Genomic DNA, 21,729 nt, shown 5'->3' on the forward strand with positions numbered 1-21,729 from the left:
TTAAGTTTTTATAAGAAAAATCTGCATCTTGCCACAACCAGTAAGCTCATATTTTTAGAATCCTATCTCAAAGGTACATCTAGCATATGCTAGTGAATAATTGATGGTTTAAAAATTGTGTAATGCTGCATGCAAATTGCTGTCCTCAATTTTAATTTCCCTGCTTTGTGGTTGTTCAGCATGAGGTGACTTACACTATTTTTATTCTAAAGCAAGACTTTTTATGAAAATAATTTGTTCCAGATGAGTTTGAGTACTTGCTCCTGTGGATAGGATGCTTTCTCACTCAATATTCCTGGAAGCAGGAGAGTCACATCTGCTGGTTTTCTTAAGAACTTTTGGCTTTGAGAAGCTGCTTTCATGAATGAAATGTTTGTGTTTAGTTCACTTAATATCCTTTACTAAATGAGTCAGTGAAGCACATGTGGGTAAGGTTTAGCCTTTGTGCTGTTGATATTTGTCTACTTTCCAGTCGAAGGGACTGGTAAGGATATGAAAAATTACTGGTATCATCCTCCAGGTTTAGCTGGCCCATTTTACAAGGTCTGTAAGATGGTTTTGGTTTCCTGCTTAAATGCTTTTTATTGATTGCTTTTATACTCTTTTCTGTATGTAAACAAATTTGATCTGTGGCACTGCCATGGTATTTCTTTGATACTGACATGATACTACAACAAAGTCTAAGACCAGAACAGATAGGAAAGACCAAGAGGAACAATAACAAATGCACCTCTAATTCCATAAGAATTTTCTGATGTAGGAAAACTGCTCCTCCATATAAAGGAGCTCTTTTGGCCTCCTTTGCCCCTTCTAATAAATCCCTTAGTAGGAGATACATTCACCTTGCTGTGAAATACATACATACAAGTTATTGGTCACAGTCCCAAACTGTTGTATGAAGTCCCCTTCTGCTCTTCTTTTATTGAGGCCAAAGAGCAGAGTGTTTAGGAGTTTGAAAGTGAGCTAGTCCTAGGTCAAAATGAGTCATTGCTAGGTAAGAACTCATTTAACAAGGTTTAGAGACTCTTAGGTTCCACAGCTCCATTTATTTGGTTTGGTTTTAAAATTCTTTCCCCCATCTGGGATGAAAGGTGAAATGTAACCTTCAGCTGGACTTCTTCTTGAGGAAAATAAAACAAGAGTAAAGTCTAAAGCTGTAGTAATGTGCATAGTTATGTTCATATTTTAATGACAACTTGGGATAGTCTAGTTAAGTTCATACACTTAGAGACAAGCTTTAATTTCAACTGAATATAGAAGTTTAAATTAGGGTGTAATTAGTAAACAGCTAATTACAGAGTGTGCAAAGTGAAGAAATGAAATCTTATCAGGCTCTTGGAATAGCTAACTGTGGTCTTAGGTAGGTGTTGTAAGTATTCTGGTTAGATTTAGTTTTCAACTAATGAGGTTTTCAGCCATTTGTTTTATTTTATTCTGTGTTAAAAAATAGCTTTATGAGGAAAAAACCCAGACTATTCAGTGAAGATTTCCCTAAAGCAAAGTATTGGGACTTGAGGCAGGCAACACAGCAGTGTCAGAAAATTTGTTATCTGAGTCTTACAGAATTTTTACTTCTGACACCTGGCAGGCAGCAAGGACAGCTCTGCTTGTCTGGCTGTCATGCATTATGGGGGTTGCAGTTTGCTCATGCTAAGGGAAGGTGTGTAAAAGAGAAACTCTTTTTAGAGGATGCTCAGGACTTTGGAGGGAATTGTCCTGATCCTAGGGGAATATACATATATACTTTATACATTCAACACATTTGTCTTCAAGGGACACTAAAAGTGTATGGTTATTTCAGATGTTGAGTTGTTACAAATAGTTTGGCTCCTGATAGAAGATTTGTTTTTGAGGGATCTTCTGGACTGAAGAAAGAAACTGTAATTTTATTTTTAATTTCATGGTAGGTTAAGAACTGCTTGAGGCTCCCAGGATACTGGGGTTGATTAATAAAATTTTGTTAATGTGTACTTATTACAATTTGTTCTGTTTAAACCATCAGGAAGATAGAAGTATAAATGATAAGGAATGTTTGCTTACAGGATCATAATGTGCTAATTACTAAACTTTACTCAGAAATGGAAAAATGGGCAATAGACTTACAAAAGGTGCACCAAATACTGAAATGGAAAATTAGTATGTCTCTTCATTCTTTAAAATGAAGTCAGCAAGTAAGCATCCATCCCATTTGCTCACAGACAGGCAGACACTGATTTTAACAGTAAATGAAACTGATTTTTATTGTCAGTTTTTCCTTGTAAGACTGAGTGCAGACTCCTCATGGGCTGGCTGTGTGCTTGTCTGTACTTACGTCTGTCTGTGGGAGTGTTCCTGTCCTGGTGGCCACGTCCTTTCCAGCTGTATCTGCATGCCCTTTTCAACAAAACCACCCCTTGAAACAAACTGAACCTCATGTTGTTCACACTGACTTCTTAAGTCAGGTAAGTCACCCAGAGTCTCCTTGCTTGAATCAGTGCCTGGCCCTGTGATTATACCTGGAATCATTAGGAAACTCCTTTTTCTCCTGGAAATCTGCCATGTGTTTCTTCTCGAGACATTTCAGTGCTAACAAGAAGATAATGTACTTGTAGGAAAAAATATGTGCCTGTAGAGAGGAGATAACTGGAAAAAAAAAATTCTTCCTTTACATAAAGAGCTGACACCTAGAAAGTATTTTGCATTCTTTTTACAGCAACATTTATATTTCTTCTGGGACTGTGATTTCTCAGTGTTTAAAGTTCAATACACGCATATATGAGGAGAGTGGTAAGGTGGGAGGGTGGGATGGACGTTTCCAGTTTTACTGTTTGGTGAAACCAGGAAATTGCACAGTTGAAAACCAGGCTTTAAATTTGCTTTAGTGAGAGAAAAGAGGATGGTGGAGGAAAGGAATAATTAAGTGGGGCATGTAAGTTGAAGCTTTCTGTCTGTTGTATTCCAGGACTTGATCTTATTTCAAAGACTTCAGAAGGAATGAAATCAGCATGTAGAAGTTGAAGTAAGCTAACTGGAGTACTTCAGTAGGTAGGAGAAAACTTCATGATCACATGTATTTGCACTGGTAGAGATGAGATTTTAAGTTGGGACAAGAAAGATTGTGTTCCTTCTGTTAGTATATACCAACTCAAGAGGAAAAATGTCCCCAGTCAGGTGTGCAGGGAGTTCCTGTATGCAAGATGCTTATAAATCGTAGGTGAAAAAGAGATGTTGCTTCAAGATCTCCATGCTTTTGACAGTGTGCTTAAGAAGCATATTTTCATTTATTTGAGAGTGTGTTTTGCTCTGGCAGCAAAAATCTACCTGCCTAAAACATTGAAGAAGCTGAAGATAAGATTGGGACATTAGTTGGTTAAAAAACCAAAAACAACCCAAAATATATTGGCAAGTAATCTTTGCGAAGCCTTTAAAGGATTCCAGAATACCGTTAATCTTCTTCTTCCTTTGAGATTTATATACATATTGGTGTATCTCTAGGAACAAATAAGTAAAAATACTGGCAGTAAAATGAGCTTTAACATATGTATTACTTTATACTGTTTTCTAAGGACTTTCAATAATTTTCAACTCTTGTCTCCTAAAATAGAATTAAAATGGAAAGATGTCTTAGATTTTGGAGAATTGCAGCCTTAGCATCTTGCATGATTATGCTTCTATATATATATGTTTATATAAACAACTACAGATATGCATATAAAAGTGCCCTATGTTAAGACCTTGTGTATACTATCCTACATTCAAATAAATTTTAGAATTAAGATATTGCTAGTGTAATGCTCTGTAGCACTGCACGTTTCTGAGAGAGTTTATTTAGCCTTTGATACATAGTATCTATGAGTTTTCTGATGTGAACTTTCCGTTAAATTACTTCTCATTTTGTATAAGTAAATAATGAAGAGTACACACAGAAGGCCTAAAGCACCTCTATCTATGCAGCTTGTGGTGCGTGGTTGGAATTTTGTATGTGAAGATAAGGCAAAATAAATAGTGCAAGTAGGAAAATTAGTCTGCACATGTTTCTAAATTGCAGTGTTTCTGTGTATTTAAAGAAGCTGTCTGATGTCAGTAGGGACTAATTAAGGGAAAACCAAAGCAAGTGGAAAATAGGTTCCTATCTGCACTCATTATTTAGGAAGAGAGGGAGAGATTTTTCAGGTCTTGGGTATCTGACCTGAAGAACAGGAAACATTCTTAGGGAATATTCTTGGATCACGGGGCTGAAAGAACCTAAAGGAGGCAAACAGAGACCACAGATGTTAGAAGGCATGGAAATAGTTGCATAGCTAAACAGTCAAGATTATTTTTTATATTATAACAGTAAGAACTAGATTTTGGTATGAAATCTGAATATTTATATAATTGATGAAATTTGTCTGCTTGCTAAAATACCAACTGTATTTTACTCATCTGAGTGTGAGCAGCCACATATACCTTGGAAGCTTGCTGCCATTTGGCACTCTTGAGTTTTTCACATACTCATAGTCATAGAAATTTCTAGAGCAAAACACTAATTGGAGGCTTTGGAAATACTGGCAGCATTTTACTTATCTGCTCTGGTATATGTACATGTCTAGCTGGGTCTATAGATCTGTGTGCAATTTATTCAAACAAGAGAGTTGAAGTTACTAATGCTGCTCTGGCATAATAATTGTGCTATCAAAGCAGGAACTGTGTAACACATTAAGGAAAATTATTAATCATCATTATATTTTGGGGCTGCCATAAAAATATTTAATTTTCTGTCAGTATAAAGTTTTACCTTATTAACATCTAAAAAAATAGGCTCATATAATTAGGTGCAGTAGTGAAAATAGATAACAGGATTAAATGTCTGTCACAGTGATCAAGGGGAACTTTTAAGAGATTCATTTACTCTTAGGAACATATGCAGAAAAATTAATTAAATCCAAGACAAAATTTAATTGTGAAGATGGCATGCATAATGGTTGCCAACAGTTTTTTTTTGTGTTAGTAATGCTTATTAAAGAAAATTGTGATGTGCAGAGGCATGAAGGAGGTTTCCTCAATGCACCAACCCCACCATTGCTTTCTGTTCTTGTTGAGGACTACACAATACCTGGAACCTCTTTGGTTGCGTAGGGACCTCAATTGCAGCTGGAATTTCTGTGTTACTGCCATTGTAATAAAAGTGAAAAGTGGCTGTATCTGATAAATGTCTTGAAATACAGGAAATGTGGTGCTTTTTCCCCCAAAGGTTCCAAAGAACTCTTCAAGAGCTTCAGTGCAGCTTGGGGTGACTTGGAAATGAAGTTTTGCTCTTGCCTGAGGTTAGAATATAGATTCAATCAGATAATTTCTATTCATTGCCTTTTGTTATTTACAATACCTAGATAATATTACGTGCTGTTACCCTAAGAACCTGGACTGAACCCTGTGCTCTAATGTTAGACCAGCTGTAATCTTTCTGCAAAGTTGTCTTTGCAGATCCAAGATACAGAATAAACATTATAATGGGTTGTTAAAGGCAGAATCAAGTGTGCTTGTGTCCTAGAATAGAAAGTTATTCAAAACTGTTTTGTTCTCATTTTTTTAGTGTGCTTAAACTCAACATGCCTTAATTTTGTACTTTCTGAGAGATTTTCATTCCCATTATCCACAGCACTGAGTTCTGGCTTTTGGGAAATTTTTATACTGTATTTCTATTTTTCTATGACAAGTGTCTTTATTACTGGTTCACTGGTGAATTTCATTTGTAAATGAATGCTTGTTCTTATCTATGTGTACCATATATAGATAACACCACCAAGCTTTGCCTTAATTCATGTGGGGGTGGGAAATTTCAAGGCTAGAAGGAAATCTTAAAGGCATAACTCCCATTAATCTTACCCTGTGAATAGCTTGCTTTTAGTTGAAATTTAGATCATGGTAAATATGGCTGTGTGAATCGGAACAAATCATGATTGTGAGAGCTAAGCATTGAACAGTTCCTGCTGGTTATATGCTGTACATCAGCATCAAACTCTTACAGCTCTGCATTCAAAGCCTGTATGCTAAAAACTGAGGGGAAAAAAATAATTTTAAGTGCTACTTTAAATTGCATACAGGTAGAAAGCCTGCATGATATCAATAAAATCCAGTTCCTCCATAATTAAAAGCCTCTCTTTTAGGGAATTATGCTCTGTATTTGTTATATCTCTGATTTTGATTTTTTTTTTCCATAGGAAGGTTTTCAGAATGGATACCTGGAAACCACTTATTCTTCTCTACATTTTCACCTTCTCTACAGAGTCAGAGGAGACTGGTAATACACTTAAGAAATGACTATTCAAGTTGATAGCAAAATAGCTTTTTTACATTTATACCCAATGTCAGAGTGAGATGAAGAATTGATGAAAAATTTTTTCTAACTATGAATTCTAATTAGGGATTTTGTGGTATCTTTTTATGAAACTTATCATTACAGTAAGAGAGTTTTCAAAAAGAAAGCAAAATTTAATGCAACAGCTCAATAAATTTTGAGGTTTTTTGTGTATGCTGAGGTTTCATATTTGCAAAAGCAATGTAAAGCTCTTACAGTTACAAGACTGCCAAAAGCAAGATAAGTCACAGTATTTAGCAGTTCCATTTTGGTAGTCAGGTCTTCTGGAAGATCTGCTTGAGAAGTGTTCTGCCCACTTGCAGGATATTTTCTGCATGACTGTTGATTTGAGGAAATAATAACTGTTCCATCCACTATGGTCTGCTGGTGTTATATGCTTCTGGAACTTGTGGAAACACATGAGTTCAATACCTACTACAAGGAAATGTGCTTAGTACTCTTTAAGTTGGTGTGAACCAATTTTTTTCCCATCAGAAAATAAATATTAATTACTAATGTATGCATGCAAAATGGAGCTCAAAGTGCATGACTAACTCTTCCTTTGCTCTCTTGAGAGCAGGCCAACACATTGCAATGGTTGTGTTTCACATACAGAAGTGTTTAATAAGCATTTACTACAGATACATTCTGAGCAGACTGAATAAAAATAGTATTGTGGATTTCAGTATCTCTTCTTTTTCTATGAATGATGGTGCAGAAGAATGTATCTTCTGACCCTCTGTGTGATAAACAGTGGAAAAGAAGGAACTAGTGGGTGACGGCAATTTAGCAGGATAGATGGAGTGCTTTTCTGCAAAAGGCAAACAGGCCTTGGATTCTGAAAAGCAATTGGGATTCAAAATTACTTTTCTATTAAATTACACAACCCTTAGGGGATGTTACAACATATTTCTTCAGTCTGCAAGAAAGCTTCCATGGCAGACATAATTTTCCTGATATGGATGTGAGTCAGCACAGTGATGTGACATACACTGAATTCTCGTTGAACACTTTTTATAACAAGAATGATTCCTTATAGAAGATACAAAAATTACATTACAAAGAAGGAGGCACCAAAACAGGGCAGAGCCTCCAGTGCTAAAGAATCACTTCATAGCAAGAGCAAGTAGGCAAAAAGAGGCTTGTCCACAGCCTTTTTCAGTGAGTACTCTGCTGACAGGGTAAATGACACAGAAATGTCTTTGAGGAGCAATGGGATCTATGTCTTTGAAGCTGACATAAGGATGATAAAATCCCCCTTGAGAGTGGTTTTTAATAGCTGATGATGCAGGGAGATTTCACAGTGGGAAATCTTGACACACTGAAAATCATCAAAAAAATGTCAATCAGGTCTGTTAATCAGATCAAGCATCTTCCTGGTCAGGGTAAGGAATAAACCCTGTGTTGAGTGTATAATGACAAGTATCCACATGGCTTTCTGCAGTGATAAATGTACCTGAGCTAGCTGCATGGCCGTGCAATTGTTTTACCAAAGAATACTGCCCGTGTCTGCAACTCACATCTTGTACTTTGCTTCAGTCAAGAGCCACTAGACTCTTTGCTATGGTAAATAGCTTCCGAAGTAAGACAGTGCTTCACATTGAGCCCTCATATTCATAGTTTCTCAGAAAGGAGCCAGAGCAGATGCCCCCAGCAGGTAAAAAGAGGGAAACAGAAAATTCTGTGATACTTTAAAAAGAACCTCCTAGAAAAGTAGCTTTGCCATCTCCAGCTGAGCATACTGCTTCAGCAGGACTGTCAGCAGCCACTGTCTGTCAACAACACTGAAATCTCACAGAAGCACTGTGCAGAGGGGGGTGTGAGAAAATCCGTCCTTGGATATGTGGGAGGTATTGGCAAGATGTGAACAGCAAATCCATGGTAATTTTGAGGTGCTACCTAAAAGCTTTTCCTAGATAAGAAAGACGAAGTGGTATCTCTTACTACATCTTTTTGATGGCAACAGTGGCTTGGATGCCACACAGCCTGAGAGGCTGCCAACCCCAAAGAAAATAAAGGTTCAGTAATGCCTTTAGTTAATATTTATCAACTTTATCAAGCAATTTTTATCAAATGTCACATGCTGGTTTTGAGTCTGAGTTTATTGTGACTTGGTGCTGCATAACTAGTCACCTTATCACATGGAAGACTGAAGTACAGAACATACACAGTTGCTCTTCAACATTACATGTGTTAATATAAGTAGTTTGATAATGCTGTAGATGTGTTGTTAAATTGCAAAAACGGAGAGCATGACAAATAAAAAACTGATCTCTTCTGACTGTGGTGTAAGTGCCTGGCATTGATTTGGTATGGCAAAAAGAGACAGTTTTCTCTTTGCTCATCCTTATAGGGACTGTTGTTTAAAGCTCCTTATTGTCTTCCTATGTGTTGTGCTCAAAAACAGGTGATATTTTACATGTGTTGGATGTATGCTCTTTGTTCTCCTTGTTACGCCATAAAGTTGATCTCCAGTTCTCCAGGTTTCATTCCTTTTGTGATCAGAAACTTACTGAGAAAGTGGGATGAACAATGAACACACTACTTGTCTAAGGCGTTTTGTAACAACAGCAGAGTCTCTCATGCATCCTAGGCTAGTGGGATCTTGAACACCTCAAAACTGGCTGCTGTTTGCCAGGGTGCTGGAGGCCAAAATGAAGAGCTGAACCTTTCTTCCTAAAGGCAGAAACAACTCCGTGTGAATTATATCTGCTTAGGTGGTTTGCAGAGAGAACAGCTGGGCCTGATTCAGTATGAGCTCTGCACTCCCTCCTAGTCTTTTTCCCATCAAGAGCTGAGCAGAATCCCAGATGAAAAAGCATTCCCTGGCTCCTGCAAGCAGAGAGAGAAGGCTGCTGTGGAAGTGGAATGCGCTGTCATGGAACAGCGTGACCGTGGCTGACGCAGTAGCACCTCCTGGTGTTTCATGGCAGGGAACAGGGAGATTTAATGGGAGATACAGCAGCAAACTTTGTATATGTACAGGCACACTTGTTTAGAGAGACAGAAGCTAAGGAAAGCATATTGGGTTTAATCTCAGTGATGCATATATTTATTGCTAAGATCTGCATAAATTTGTCTCATAAAATGAAGATCAACTTTCTGTGAAGCGTGTTTTATCTTGTCCTGTCATCTATTTTAATATATTCACTGACCTTCTTCCCTGTAATAAATCTATTAATTCCCTTTTCTCCAGTCACCTTCTCTTAAACTGACAGATTTTTTCAATTTAAAGAATTACATTTCAGGAACAGCATGTTGACAGGAGAAAAAAAGATACCTTTGCAGCAGTAAGGCAGGGTAGTTTAACCATATGGATGTTTGTAGGAGAACAGGTGGTGAGAAGGAGAGTTTGGCAACACAGAGGTGTTTACTCCTGCAAATAAATAGAGATTATCAACAAGGTATAGAATACCTACCAGTAGATTTTTTTGACACATTCTCATGCACAACATAGTAGCACAAAAAAGGTGAACCATTTACTGCTATTTTGTTATCCATGTTTGTACGCTGAGGATTTGACAGAGGACGTTTTAAGGGCTGGGTAGTGTGGATGACCAATCGTCAGGGCAAAATTGCTGACTTCATGCTTAGCCTTCACACTGCCCCCAAACTATGTGACTATAAAGATCCAGGTCTTAAAACAACCTCATTGTGAACAGACGCTCTTTGTGCTGTACAAGAACACATACTGGAAGAAATAACCATTAGATTTTGTATTCACATGTGTGTGTAGACATACTTGCACGTATAGATATATTTAACTGTTTTGTTGTGAGCTAAAAAGATAAGAAGCATAGATTTTTGATGTTGCTCTGAGGTCTGAATGTCAGATTTTTTTAGCCCTAAAATCTCGTTCAATGTGACCTTTTACATTCAAAGATTTTCAGACTGCTTTCTGGCAGATCATACCCTCTAGGGGGCAGTTTGTACCACAAGTGATAATATTGAAACATAATGATAGTTCCTTTGAGATGAAATTATTTCTAGAAGTATTTGGTTAAAGAACTGAACACATTTCTCTCTTTCATGAGAGAGGAAAACTCAGAAAACTAATATGGAATAATAGGAACAAGCCCCAACTAGCAAACACAGAAAGCAATCTTGTGATTTGCTGTGTTTCATAGTCAATGAGTGAAAAGAGAATAAAATTAGGTAGAGTACTGCTTTACAGCAAAAATTGCATGCCTCTGACTTCCTTGCAGAGGTACAACAATGAATAATAATGCATCTAAGATCACAGAATAAAATTCAACATGAGAAATGAATAATCAAGGTAGAGAAGAAAAAAAACTGTGGTTTAGCTGAGGTTTCAGTGAAGGCAATATGATTGGGGCAGGGGGAAAAATTAACCATGTCACACTTATTATAAGCATTGCTGTTATTATAAGGAGTAATGTGAGCAATTCCATAACTGAGGTAGCCAACACCTTACAGCAGCTGTTTTTCACAATGGTTATGACATTTCATGTAGGCAATGCTGCCTCTCTCTCTCTAATGTTTGTTTCTTTGGCCTGATGTTCTACATTTGCATGTATCACCTGGTCTTGTGACGAAGTGACAAAGCATACTCAGTCATCAAGGTTCCCTTCACAATTGGAATTTGTGTTGTATATTCTCAGTTGGTTGCAAAGCTCATGGAGACATTTTCAAGATTAGGCCCTTTGAGGAAACTGGGCAGCTGGGGGACAGATATGTTTTGCAGTTTGAGTTATGTGCAGGTGTTGAGTAATTTACTTCTTAGTATTTGCAAGTTCACATGGCCACACTGAAACTTACGGGCTGATGGTGTTTTATGTTTATGGAAAACCGGTCTCACTGATTCTTATTTCTGGCTTTAAATCTACCAGGTTGCATTTTGTTCCACAATTCTGACAGAAAACAAGGTCACAAAGAATGTATGTTTATAGTTCCTTGTTTCCTATATTTTTTTTTTCAGAATGCAACATAGATCTTTCCATAGCAATTGATATTTCAAGGAGCTTGCAGCCAGCATCCACAATGCTTCTGAAACAGAGACTGCAAGCATTCCTCCCCAGACTTCTACTCCAGATGAAATCACTGCCAAATACCAGCTGTAATGCTCCAGTGAACATTGGGTTCAAGTTCCAAGTATTGGCACAGAACAAACAATTAATCTTTGACTCTGGTTTTGAAGACTATAATGAAGAGATCATCCAGAACTTCTTTGATGCACAGACCACTGTGGACACCTACATGAATGCAGAATTTTTACAGGCACTTGAGGAGAACTTCTTTAATGTGACCTCTGCTAAAGTTAAGGTAACTTAATGGTATGAACATACATCTTAGGAAAATTAGGCATTTTGTTATTTACAGACTCTAATGCTGAGTACTCCAGGAAGACAAAAATGTAGTTTGGGAACAGATGATGCTACTATGCAGAATCACAGAATGGTAGAGATTAGAAGGAAGTCACCTTCTTCAAGCCCTGTGCTTAAGAAGGATCAACTAAGACCTCTCCAGGGCCATGTCCTGATGGCTTTTGAGTATCTCCAAGAATGGAGACTATTCAACATCTCCAGGCATACTATACCTGTGCTCAGTCAGCCTCATGCTTTCTTAAGTTTATACAGAATCTACTGTTTTTTTCATTGACCTGTTATAACCCGATATATAAATTCCAATTCCCTAGGCACTCTTGTAGTGAGATGGTATCCAGAACATTTGGCTTTATACATGTGACAATAAGTATTCATACAGACAACCTTCTCCTGTCTACCATGGAATAATTGTACTTTGGGCAGTGGAAAGTGGTTTTCTTTCAGGAATTCTTATTCCTAAAAAGAAACTACTTTCTTATTCCTGGGTCTGTATCTTTGTCCAGAATAGTGACAGGTCAAAGCAGAAGTCACAGAAAAAGGTTATCTGAGAAATTTGTTTATGGAAGTTTATTCATGACATTAACTTGTCAAATAATTTCAAATAACAAAGCTGAGTTCTACTTACAGATAACTAAAGATCAGGAAAATCTGCCTAGATGCTGCAGTTAATTCATCCATTTTGAAGTGAGGTGAAGGGAGAAGCATAAGCCTTCATCTAATCTCTTCTGAAATGCATGGGAATTCTTTCAACTCGGGTTCAAGAAATTCAGATCTCACTGGAGTGTTTCAGGGTCAGTGCCTTGACAATTTATTCTTGATAAGGCACTGACTCTTAAAGTGCTGAGCATGTCCTGTAGTAGCTGTTTGAATATTAGCATTTAGTGAGGTCTGTATGCTAAGGGAGGACTGGTTAGTTCTTGCCAAATACATAAGGATTTTTCTCTTCCAACTTTATTTTCACTTTGATGAAACACCAATTTTAATGTGACATCCAGTGAGAAAACCATATTACAAATATCTCTGCTTTCAGATAAAGTTGGCATTCTATTTTTTACACCATTTACATAGGTGTGTGTGACTTACCAATTTAAGTTGTCATTTGGTGTGTATTTATGGTTTTTTTCCAAAGATTTCTTTAAATGTCTGAACAGGGAACATAACCACAAAAGATTTTGCTTGTTCTGAGTCTCAGAGAAAGAACTTGTTTGACATAAAAGTCAAAGCAGTGCTTTTTTCCTCCTAATTGCCAGTTCTGGAGATCAGCGTCAAGCAAGGCATTAATATATAAATATTATTATATTTATAATAATGCCTAATCCTTAGGCATTATTATTATAAATAAATATGTTGCATATCTCAGCACTTTACCAGTGGATTAATATTATTCTCTTACACTGTTTATGTAAAAATTGAAAGTACAAGACTTTAGAATGCACATGAAATCACAATATAATCTTCCTAGGATCCTGAGCAATAACATGTTTGTTTTGTAAAGATTATTAGTCATAAAACTCATCAGGGCCCATGATTCTCTGTTGCTTGAATTTCTTCTTTTCTTAATTTGATTGCTTAAGAGCAAAAAACTTGTACCTAATTCCATCATTTTCAACAACGGATGTGTTCCAACAAGAGCTTGATATAAACAAATGCTTTGTAAACATAATAGCATATCTTTACATATAATGCCCACAGTAATACCTGACATTCCCTGTTCCCCATGTTTTTAAAATGGAAATATCACAGAATAAACAACCAAACCCAGGCCTACAGTGTTGTCTTCAACAATCTGTGGTGGGTTTACTCATCCATGGTCCAACTCTCTACTGTATCACACAGTGCTCGAGCAAACAGAATTTGTACCAGTGCCTCCATGTTGTATGTTTGGTAACATACCACTTGTCTCTAGCTTAAATTGGTGTGGCAGTCACTTCATTTGCTTTTGTCACTTGTAGAAAATTTTACCTTAACAGAAATAATGGGGTTTGCATTAGTCAAAGCTGTGCCTTGCATAGGGAATGTAAAATGCGAAGGGTGGGAGGGAAGAAGCTCTAGCTGTGCTTGTCCACTTGTTGGTCAGAGAGTTTAGGAGGATTTCAAATCATTACCATTGGGGATAGGATTCAATTTACTTGTGCAGCTTCTCTCTGGGCAAACTAATCCACTCACTGAGTGGAACCTGATCTTCTGTTGTTTTGAAGAGGGAGTTGGAGGAGAAAAATGGGAATAGACTGGTAGCTTGAGGGGGAACTGTAAGAAATTGTGCTTTCCTCCATCCTGGAAGAGACTTAACTATAGCTCTTGGCTATCTTTGCCTGAAAAGATGGAAATATAGCCAATACAAGTTATCAGCATCCTGAGGTGAGCTAAGCCTGATATCTTAAGAAGAAAACATAGGACAGAGAACAGAGCAGGGTGGTGAATTGCTGGTGTGGAAAGGGCAAAAAGACATAAATATCTGCATGAGGGGAGGGTTAGACTTGGGGAGGATTAGACCCAGGGAGGATGTGCTTCCTGGTGTGGCTCAGTTGACAACCAATGGAGCTCTTGGAGAAATGGAAAAATTTATTTGCTCTAAATTCTTCTCCCCATTCACATATAAGAGAACTCTTCAGATATCAGAGAAAGTTTTTCAGTGGATAAGTGAAAAAAGATTTGTCTCTTACCTCGCACACTAAGACAACAGATATAATATAATAGCCGTGCTATATTCAGCAAGAAAATTCCCTCAAATGGAAGTGCTATCAGGGAAGAGAGGCTTTTGTGTTCTGTTCTCATTGTTCCTCACTACAATTTTCCAGCACACATTTCAGATCTACTGAAGTGTAGTACAATTTGACCATCTCATAGCCATTTCTCAATGTGAACTGTAATTCTTACAAAGACTGAGCTTTCAGTTACTTTGCAATTGACTTGTCATTACTCCCTTTCCTGACAGGTTCTGTTAGTATTTTCAGATGGGCTGGATGATTCACTGGAAGACCTGAAGAAAGCAGCAGACTCACTTCGCTTTAAAGGTATTACAGTACCACATTGATGCTCCAGCCTCCTACTACCACAGGCCTGATGTACAGCTCCCATACTGCAACTTTTCCATGTAACACTGGCTTTCCATGCTCATGTGGCATTGCCCAGGAGTCCCTGGGAGAGTATTTACTTCTCCATGTGAAGCAGTGTACATGATTACTTGTCACTACATGGCAGATGTTGCCGGAGACATGCCTAGGGGTGCAGAGGTTCTAGTTCCTGGAGTCCAGCTCCAGCAGCTGGAGCAATTCAGAATGGACTCCTCTCAGTGACGGGTACAGCACCAGAGGTTAGATACAACTCTGACTTCTCTAGGAGAAAGCAAGTTTGAACTTGTGTTTGGGCACTGAGATGTCAATTAGAAAATTACTGGTCTGGATTTTTCTCTTACATATTTTTCTCAATAGCTTGATTTCTTTTAACATTCTGTTTTGAAGCCATGAAATGTAAGTCTTGCCGACTTACTGGGAATTGCTGTTATTCAAGTTTATATTGTTGGTTAAATAGTATGTTCTTTAATAGTGGTTAAATTCACTAATTTAAGTCTGTGTTTACATTGAAGGTCTTGATGCACTTCTGTTAGTTGGCCTGGACAATACACAGAACTTGACCGAATTTTGGGAAATAGAGTTTGGCAGAGGGTTTGGATACAACGAACCTCTGAGTGTTGGGTTTTCAGATATTGCAAACATCTTGCAGAGAAACCTTGTAAGTCCTTCTATGATATAAATAAAAAAGGGGCAGAAAATCAGTCTTTATTTTATGATTCATATATGTAAATGAAACGGTTCTTGTAATTTTTCAGGGTACTGTTGCAGAAAGAAAATGCTGTAAGGTTATTTGTAAGTGTCTTGGAGAAAATGGTGATCGTGGTGTCCGGGGAAATCCTGGTGGGAAGGTAGGAGATCTAAGATAAACATTAAATAAAAACTGCTTTATTTTTCAAAGTGTTTCTGGTTTTTGTAGTATTTCAGAGCATGCATGTATGTCCCTGTAATATTTAGTGTTAGGACAGATGAAGGAGAAACATTGAATGTGATCCTTTCTCTGCTTCATGCTCCTATGGAAAAGTATCTTTACAATTGAAATGATTTGTACATATAAAAATCATTAAGCACTCTCCTGCACCAATTCAGCAGAAAATGGAGAGGGATTTAAAAAAATAAGTCTGATTAATCAAGAAGCTTATTATCTATTGGAAATGAAAAATTTCCCACTGACAAGCTGAGACTAGAAAATAATCCTTTTTGCACTATGTATGTGCCTTATCCTTTTGTAACTGGTTATTCCAAATATCCTCTTCTATAAGCCTGTATTGATCCAAAAGGATTACTTCTTTTAAGATTTTAAATTGTTTGTTTTAAGCCTTTTTGAATATTACAGTTATCACTACTTCTACGGCATACTTGCAGAATTAACTATTAAGGTTTTTAACATATGTAGTCTCCGTTTGACTATTATTCATTCCATTATTTCTACTTATTCCAGTAGCATGTGAGATAAATGATATCTGCAGTTCACAGTCTTTGGCTATGTGGTTGCAGTTAAATAAAGCTTTTGGTTATCTCTTAACAAAAGTGTAGTCTCCTAGTATTTCTTCATAAACCAATTTATTGATTTCTTCCATTACTCTTGTTGATTTTCTTACACCTTTCTGTTATACTAAAAGGCTAGATCGAGGTGCTTAGACAGTGTTCAGAATGTAAACATGGTTGTTTTGCAACTAGAAATTCCCTTTGTTCCAGTTTCTCTCTGCTCAAGATTTTGCCCTAAGGGTGTGATATTTGCATGACTTCCAATACAAAGTTGAAACATTCCAGTGTGTTTGCAAGGCATTACAATAACTTAATCCTAACAAGTCTCCAAGTCCTTATATTTTTCATTTCACCTTAGAATTTCATTACTGTGTAATGCTTCCTTTTCCAAATCACTTGAAAGGTGTTTGATTTGACCAAGTATCCCAATGAGTTTTTTTATCAGAGAGTTTCCTGAAATCACAACCTGAAGTTTTATAATAACCTTTGGTATTTTCTTGGGGTTGTGCTTGGAGTTTTTTTCACAGCTATGTCAAACACATGGGACTGTACAGTGTGTCTGTGTAAATGCAAGGAACCTGCTGTCCTCAGCATAACCAGATCTAATTTTCAGGAAATGTTTTCTATCTCTATGTGCAGAATAATCTGATAAAGATGAACCCAGTGTGCTTGGATAACAGTGTTACCTGTCTTTTAAATTGTCGTTTTTCAGGGAAGTACGGGTTACAGAGGATCTCCTGGCCATCCTGGTGAGGAAGGTGGGATTGTAAGTAAACATTTATCTTTCTGCTATGATGTTGTTAGTTGGTGCCTGAACCTGTCTGCACTTTTTCACTGAGCACCTATCATTGTTAACCCAAAATGTGTTACAGGTAAATACCCAGATCTGTTTCTCTGTGCCTATGCACCTCACCATAGATTGTTACTCAGTTAAAAAAGCAACTCATCAAAAGTGGGTTAGTTATTCAGTTTAAAAAACCAACCCCCCTTCAAGTACAGACATTTCAGTTGGAGATTGGTAATGCACTATAAACATGACATGATAGTGAGAGCCAAGAACCCAGTGCGACTCAAATTAGTAATTGATGTTCTCTTATGGCCTGTATGAAAATTTCTAGGTAACTTGCATTTGTGTCCTTAGTGCAGTGAATGGTGATACAGTTCTGTCTTGCTTTAGTCTTATGTGATGAATTAACCAGTAATCATCATTGTGTGGATGAGATTGAACATTTTCAGTTGTTTCTTAGGGGGAGAGAGGCCCAGCTGGTTTCAGTGGGACTCAAGGAGACAGGGGATGTCCAGGTGCCAGAGGCCGTAAGGCAAGTATATAACCTTGAAACATTTCTTTATTTTGTTTCCCACAAACCTGTTTTCTATATTGAAACAAATCTCTGTGCTGTCTTCCTGAAGCACGGATGAATGTCAAGATCCAGCTGTAAGAATGGCAGACAGTGTTCGCTGTCTCATTTTGAGAGGTGTTTTATGTAATCCAAGCTTGGTTGAATGGCTCAGGGTTTTGCTGACTAAGCAACTTGATGATGACTTCTTCAGCACCAGTTCCAGGCTGGCCTTAGTTAAAGCTAAAAAGCTTTATGGAGTGGGAATGAAAATTAAGCCTGTACTGTCTTCCCAGGGGAAACGAGAAAATCCCAGTAGAAAGTTTGACAGTAGGGACTACCAATACTGAGCTCAGCATATCTCTGTACAGGAAGATATTGTGCCCTGCTTTTCAAGCTCAATACAAATACTTTTACCAAATTTCATCTGCATTTATTTTCAATTTCAGGGGGCCAGAGGCTATAGAGGAAGTCAGGTATGTGTTTTCATATGTGGTCAATTTTCTTTGAGAGCAGAGTTCTGCTTCCTTTCATGTTACCCTGTAAAATGAAATTATCAACAAGGAAGGAAAATAGTGTAAAGCATTTAAAGTACTTTTTCTATGGTTCTATATGGATGGATTTAAGATACCTACCACATTAATCATAATCAGCAGTTCATAATTGTATTTTTATGTGATTGCAGTCGTTGTTGATTTAGTCTAACTGATGGGGAAAGGTTTTATTTACTGACTAATTTGATAATCTCTTGAGGTGGTAATTCTGATCAGCTAAGTCTCATTCTCATTGTGAAGAGGAGCAGAGGGGAAAAAAAGGTTGTAACTAATATTTATTGGGGGTTTGGACAGCACTTTCACTGGATCATTATTGACACATTTTCAACATCCAAACTTCTCTTCAAGCTGTGTTTGTCATCTCATCTGGTAATACTTCAAATCTACTTCTTTAACCTTTCAAACATACCTGTTCATGAAGGAGATACAGTTAGTAGTTTGATAATAAAAAGTGAAGCCTGGAAGACAATGATCTATAATGGTAATAGTTTCCAAGCCACAGTGATTAAAATGAAATCAACTTGTATTGAATACTTTGATACAAAACCACTTCTAAAAATGACTTGTGAGCCTCAAAGATTCAGAAGATGTCTGCCTCCATAACTGAGCAACTGGGAGAAAGTTCAGAGAGTGTTTCTGAAACCTCAGCTCTATTTAAAGTACTGCTCTGTACTAACTTTTAAATCTTCTTATGTGTTTCTCTTTTATTTTCCATTTTCTGCTCTGTTCTCTGAAGTCATTTGTCCTCCTTCAAATATCCAAAATGTCTAATTATAGAGGAGGGAGAGTACTTGCTAATGATTTCTATTTGTTGAAGTTAAATAGTGCAGTAGGTCTCACCAGTTGCACAAACCCTATTGAAATCCAGTGAATATGTGAATATCTTCATTATGTTGTGTCATGATACCCACAAATTTTATTTTAAATAAAAAAATGAAACTTTCAGCCATAAAAAATGTGATTCAATCATGCCAACTTAGTATGGTTGAAGCAGTTTATTGAAGTCTGCAAGGCATTTTATTATAGCTATTTGAATAAAAGGAAATACTGAATGTTTAATAGTGTGAAATTTGGCTCAGGTTTTCTGAGGAAATGACTGATGGAAAAAAATAAAACTTCAGTAGAAGTCATTACTTAGTGCTCAAAATTTATCTGGAATGCTTATTCAAGAAATTCTTGTTTGTGATGTATAAATCTAATCAAAATGTACAGCCAGCTGTTTTTTCTTGTAGCAGATACAGAACTGTTTTAAATGAAAGAAGTTCTTCCCCAGGAATTTTAAACAGGTGGTTTTGCAAAGGCAATTTAACATCAAAACCTACAAAGCAATTCTATCTGTGGTCTCCATCAGAGTGAGACTGCTGATGGCTTTAACTTGTTCTTGTGCCACTTTCAGTATTTGTTAAATATCATTTCAGCTTTCTGGTTAGTTGTCTCTGCTAAGTTAATTCTTACTACAAATTAAACCACCACAGTTAATTCCTTAATTTTTATCCTAGTAAAGAAAGTTGGGAGAAGTTTCAAAATATCCTGTAAAAATTGAGTGTGTTATTTGGCTGAGTCTGAAGTATTGTGCAGCATACATACGTAAAATAAGAGTCTCACAGTTATAACTTTATTTAGATGCCTCACAAAATTTGACATTGCAAACTCCTTAAGTCTGAGATGGGTATTTTGTGGAAAAATAACTTCCATAAATGTTTGCAATGTGGTGTGTCACTTTTGCAGGCAAAGGGAAGAGAAAAACAATGTGAATATAAAAGGGGAGGTGACTGGTATTTATGTAGCACTGGTATTTATGTACTCTTGCTGAAAGAGTTATGAAGCTTCTTAAAAAAATCCTAAAATCTAAGATCAGTCTTCTGTAATTATTTTTTAGTCATGGTTATTCTTTCTGGTTTTTCAATCCACTGTTCATGTTATTAAACTATATAAAAAAGAAAAGAAAGCAGAGTATAAACACATGTGATGGTTGAAATCAGAATTACAAGGTTATCAGCATGATATATAAAATAGTAGTAGTTTATTCCAGAATATATTCTTGGATTTTGAAGGTGCTTCAGCTGGGAGAAGATTTGAAAGCTAAAAGAAGGAAAAGCAGAATTTAAATCCTGATAGAAATCTATAATTTAAATAGCTGCTTTTCCTCTTAAGTCTCCTTAACATTTAGTCGTTTTAGACATTGTTAATTAATAAAAAGATGAATTAGTAATTACAATTTATAGTTATTATTCTTAATTATTCTTGCTAATCATTAAACCACAGGTCTCATTCAAGTTTCCAAATGTAGGATGAACACTTCTTTCTTTACTCAAACAGATAAGTGAACTAATGCTAATTGCCTTTTTTTTCCCTTATTGCTGCAGGGTGAACATGGTGAGAGTGGATTTGATGGCACTGATGGAGAGCAGGTAAACATTACTTTAAATGTGCAGTGCTATTAAAGACGCCAACATCAGGGTTCAAAGATAACAGATGTTTTGTCTTGAATGGGCTCTAATGCTGAGCAGAAGTTCTATTGTTGGGTGTTTAGAATTGTATGTCTGACTGAAGCTGGATTCTGCCAGAAAAAGCTCAAGAATCTGATTTAGCAGAAAGAACGAACATTATTTTTCTTCTTTTTCTGCCCTTTCTGCATTTAGGGAGAACGTGGATCTCCTGGACCTTCTGGAGAGAAAGGCAGCAGAGGAAAATGGGTGAAGTACCTCTTACAGTAATGTTTATATTTTATGGAAGCATCTTTCCAAAGTGTCTGTAATGCCTGTGAGTTGTTTTTAATAGCTCCCTGTTCTCTAATATGCTGTCACTCCTGCTCTAAATCCCTGTAGCTCCACTGACTTCAACACATCTGGCCCTCTGCTGTCACAGATACTATCTATACTTGCACCTAAATTGTTTGTGCTCTTTTTATGAATTTAGGGCAGAAAAGGCCCCAGAGGAGAACCAGGCGAACGAGGAGAATCTGGTCTAAGAGGAGATCATGTAAGTGCAGTGCTTTATTTTTATTATATTTCAGTGATCTGCGCCTCGATTTTGTGATGGAGACATCTGAAATATATGTGATTTGAAGATTTTTCCACAGTCTAGAAAATGCAGTACTCTGCAAGAAGAATGGCATATTCTGGGAGTCTTGACTCTTTAGATGTAGATGGACTGATGTGTTTTGATGTGTTGCTTGGAAGCAGATGTTTGAGCCTCAGGTCTCCTCCTTGTTTATGAATTCTTGGTTTGTTTGTTTGTTTTCGCCATAGGAAACACAAATCCTTTTAGAGCTACTTATCCTAGAATCAGAGAATGCCTTGGGCTGACAGGGACCTTAAAGATCAACTAGTTAGCTCCACACGTCCTGCCTTGCGCAGGGACACCTCACACTAGACCAGATGGCCTGGTAAAAAGACTGGGTGGACTAGGTGAGTCTTCCCTGTTGGTTACCACCCCACAGAGGAATTCTGGATCTCTTGAAAACCCTGTGCACTGACTCTTGGTTATCAATTTATAATGATGCAAAGGCAAGTTACTTCTTTATGTTCATATTTTTTCCTTGCATGGTCCAGAGACCTACATAAATGCACTCCCTGAAGACTAAAATTCCAGCATAGACACCACAATTCTTGTCTT

At 37.1% G+C, this 21,729-nt stretch overlaps 2 long non-coding RNA genes across 2 annotated transcripts; both read left to right on the forward strand.

Annotated features, from left to right (window-relative positions):
- The first annotated feature begins 15,498 nt into the window (after positions 1-15,498).
- Positions 15,499-17,511, forward strand: LOC136365977 (uncharacterized). The gene is made up of 3 exons (XR_010744450.1): positions 15,499-15,583; positions 16,933-16,986; positions 17,468-17,511. It is a non-coding gene; the product is annotated as an uncharacterized lncRNA (long non-coding RNA).
- Positions 17,512-18,004: 493 nt separating this feature from the next.
- On the forward strand, positions 18,005-20,808 carry LOC136366029 (uncharacterized). Its single transcript, XR_010744459.1, has 3 exons — positions 18,005-18,033; positions 20,478-20,522; positions 20,754-20,808. It is a non-coding gene; the product is annotated as an uncharacterized lncRNA (long non-coding RNA).
- Positions 20,809-21,729: the final 921 nt, after the last annotated feature.

This window comes from Sylvia atricapilla, chromosome 1 (assembly GCF_009819655.1).
Source record: "Sylvia atricapilla isolate bSylAtr1 chromosome 1, bSylAtr1.pri, whole genome shotgun sequence".
Lineage (NCBI taxonomy): Eukaryota > Metazoa > Chordata > Aves > Passeriformes > Sylviidae > Sylvia > Sylvia atricapilla.